Source organism: Scomber scombrus, unplaced genomic scaffold, assembly GCF_963691925.1.
Source record: "Scomber scombrus unplaced genomic scaffold, fScoSco1.1 SCAFFOLD_307, whole genome shotgun sequence".
Taxonomy (NCBI): Eukaryota; Metazoa; Chordata; class Actinopteri; order Scombriformes; family Scombridae; genus Scomber; species Scomber scombrus.
This window is the reverse complement of record NW_026910455.1, coordinates 27,501-31,652: the sequence shown is the minus strand read 5'-3', so window position 1 is coordinate 31,652 and position 4,152 is coordinate 27,501.

The window sequence follows — 4,152 nt, the reverse complement described above, 5'->3', positions numbered from 1 at the left end:
ATGGAGTATGGGTTAGGGTCACACAGTCAGTAATATGGAGTATGGGTTAGGGTCACACAGTCAGTAATATGGAGTATGGGTTAGGGTCACACAGTCAGTAATATGGAGTATGGGTTAGGGTCACACAGTCAGTAATATGGAGTATGGGTTAGGGTCACACAGTCAGTAATATGGAGTATGGGGTTAGGGTCACACAGTCAGTAATATGGAGTATGGGTTAGGGTCATACAGTCAGTATATGGAGTATGGGTTAGGGTCACACAGTCAGTAATATGGAGTATGGGTTAGGGTCACACAGTCAGTAATATGGAGTATGGGTTAGGGTCACACAGTCAGTAATATGGAGTATGGGTTAGGGTCACACAGTCAGTAATATGGAGTATGGTTAGGGTCATACAGTCAGTAATATGGAGTATGGGTTAGGGTCATACAGTCAGTCATATGGAGTATGGGTTAGGGTCATCAGTCAGTACTATGAGTATGGTTAGGTCACACAGTCAGTAACTATGGAGTATGGGTAGGGTCACACAGTCAGTAATATGGAGTATGGGTTAGGGTCACACAGTCAGTAATATGGAGTATGGGTTAGGGTCACACAGTCAGTAATATGGAGTATGGGTTAGGGTCACACAGTCAGTAATATGGAGTATGGGTTAGGGTCACACAGTCAGTAATATGGAGTATGGGTTAGGGTCACACAGTCAGTCATATGGAGTATGGGTTAGGGTCACACAGTCAGTAATATGGAGTATGGGTTAGGGTCACACAGTCAGTAATATGGAGTATGGGTTAGGGTCATACAGTCAGTAATATGGAGTATGGGTTAGGGTCACACAGTCAGTAATATGGAGTATGGGTTAGGGTCACACAGTCAGTAATATGGAGTATGGGTTAGGGTCACACAGTCAGTCATATGGAGTATGGGTTAGGGGTCACACAGTCAGTCATATGGAGTATGGGTTAGGGTCATCACAGTCAGTAATATGGAGTATGGGTTAGGGTCACTACAGTCAGTAATATGGAGTATGGGTTAGGGTCACACAGTCAGTAATATGGAGTATGGGTTAGGGTCATACAGTCAGTAATATGGAGTATGGGTTAGGGTCACACAGTCAGTAATATGGAGTATGGGTTAGGGTCACACAGTCAGTAATATGGAGTATGGGTTAGGGTCACACAGTCAGTAATATGGAGTATGGGTTAGGGTCATACAGTCAGTAATATGGAGTATGGGTTAGGGTCACACAGTCAGTAATATGGAGTATGGGTTAGGGTCACACAGTCAGTAATATGGAGTATGGGTTAGGGTCATACAGTCAGTAATATGGAGTATGGGTTAGGGTCACACAGTCAGTAATATGGAGTATGGGTTAGGGTCACACAGTCAGTAATATGGAGTATGGGTTAGGGTCATACAGTCAGTAATATGGAGTATGGGTTAGGGTCATACAGTCAGTCATATGGAGTATGGGTTAGGGTCATACAGTCAGTAATATGGAGTATGGGTTAGGGTCACACAGTCAGTAATATGGAGTATGGGTTAGGGTCACACAGTCAGTAATATGGAGTATGGGTTAGGGTCACACAGTCAGTAATATGGAGTATGGGTTAGGGTCACACAGTCAGTAATATGGAGTATGGGTTAGGGTCATGCAGTCAGTAATATGGAGTATGGGTTAGGGTCACACAGTCAGTAATATGGAGTATGGGTTAGGGTCATACAGTCAGTAATATGGAGTATGGGTTAGGGTCACACAGTCAGTAATATGGAGTATGGGTTAGGGTCATACAGTCAGTAATATGGAGTATGGGTTAGGGTCATACAGTCAGTAATATGGAGTATGGGTTAGGGTCATACAGTCAGTAATATGGAGTATGGGTTAGGGTCATACAGTCAGTAATATGGAGTATGGGTTAGGGTTAGGGTCATACAGTCAGTAATATGGAGTATGGGTTAGGGTCACACAGTCAGTCATATGGAGTATGGGTTAGGGTCACACAGTCAGTAATATGGAGTATGGGTTAGGGTTAGGGTCATACAGTCAGTAATATGGAGTATGGGTTAGGGTCACACAGTCAGTAATATGGAGTATGGGTTAGGGTCATACAGTCAGTAATATGGAGTATGGGTTAGGGTCACACAGTCAGTAATATGGAGTATGGGTTAGGGTCATACAGTCAGTAATATGGAGTATGGGTTAGGGTCACACAGTCAGTAATATGGAGTATGGGTTAGGGTCATACAGTCAGTAATATGGAGTATGGGTTAGGGTCATACAGTCAGTAATATGGAGTATGGGTTAGGGTCATACAGTCAGTAATATGGAGTATGGGTTAGGGTCACACAGTCAGTAATATGGAGTATGGGTTAGGGTCATACAGTCAGTAATATGGAGTATGGGTTAGGGTCACACAGTCAGTAATATGGAGTATGGGTTAGGGTCACACAGTCAGTAATATGGAGTATGGGTTAGGGTGATGTCTTCGGTCAGAGCTACGGCTAAGTCCTGTAGAGTTTGAGGAATATTGTTCCTCTCATTGATGGATCGGCCTAAAGCATACCAGGCAAACCCAAACCCTGCTCAATAGGGTTCATATCAGGGGAGCAAGCGGGCCATGGCATCTGCTGCACCCCCTCTGCATCATTCTCTCACTGCAGCTGCCCTATGTGGTCCAGTGCTGTCGTCCTGCAGCCGTCTTGCACGTGGGAGGCGATGGTTCTCCAGGATGTCCCATAGACCCGTCTCGCACGTGGGAGGCGATGGTTCTCCAGGATGTCCCATAGACCCGTCTCGCACGTGGGAGGCGATGGTTCTCCAGGATGTCCCATAGACCCGTCTCGCACGTGGGAGGCGATGGTTCTCCAGGATGTCCCATAGACCCGTCTCGCACGTGGGAGGCGATGGTTCTCCAGGATGTCCCATAGACCCGTCTCGCACGTGGGAGGCGATGGTTCTCCAGGATGTCCCATAGACCCGTCTTGCATGTGGGAGGCGATGGTTCTCCAGGATGTCCCATAGACCCGTCTTGCACGTGGGAGGCGATGGTTCTCCAGGATGTCCCATAGACCCGTCTTGCATGTGGGAGGCGATGGTTCTCCAGGATGTCCCTGTACACAACGGCGTTGACGTTTCCATCCAGCACCACCAATGGAGTCTTTCTTCCATAATGAATACCGGCCCATACCTAACCCAAATCCCTGAACCCGTTGTCTTCGGATGAGTCGGATGAGGCAGAGCCAGAATTTCTGGGTCCAATATGGTTGAAAATTATTTCAGACAATTCTGAAAACATGGATGTCTTGCCTACAGGTTAACCCTAACCCATACGGACTGACCCTAACCCATACGGACTGACCCTAACCCATACGGACTGACCCTAACCCATACGGGCTGACCCTAACCCATACGGGCTGACCCATACGGACTGACCCTAACCCATACGGACTGACCCTAACCCATACGGGCTGACCCTAACCCATACGGGCTGACCCTAACCCATACGGACTGACCCATACGGACTGACCCTAACCCATACGGGCTGACCCTAACCCATACGGGCTGACCCTAACCCATACGGACTGACCCTAACCCATACGGACTGACCCTAACCCATACGGGCTGACCCTAACCCATACGGGCTGACCCATACGGGCTGACCCTAACCCATACGGGCTGACCCTAACCCATACGGACTGACCCTAACCCATACGGGCTGACCCATACGGACTGACCCTAACCCATACGGACTGACCCTAACCCATACGGGCTGACCCTAACCCATACGGACTGACCCATACGGGCTGACCCTAACCCATACGGGCTGACCCATACGGACTGACCCTAACCCATACGGGCTGACCCATACGGACTGACCCTAACCCATACGGGCTGACCCATACGGGCTGACCCTAACCCATACGGGCTGACCCATACGGGCTGACCCTAACCCATACGGGCTGACCCTAACCCATACGGGCTGACCCATACGGACTGACCCATACGGACTGACCCTAACCCATACGGGCTGACCCTAACCCATACGGACTGACCCTAACCCATACGGACTGACCCTAACCCATACGGGCTGACCCATACGGACTGACCCTAACCCATACGGGCTGACCCATACGGACTGACCCATACGGACTGA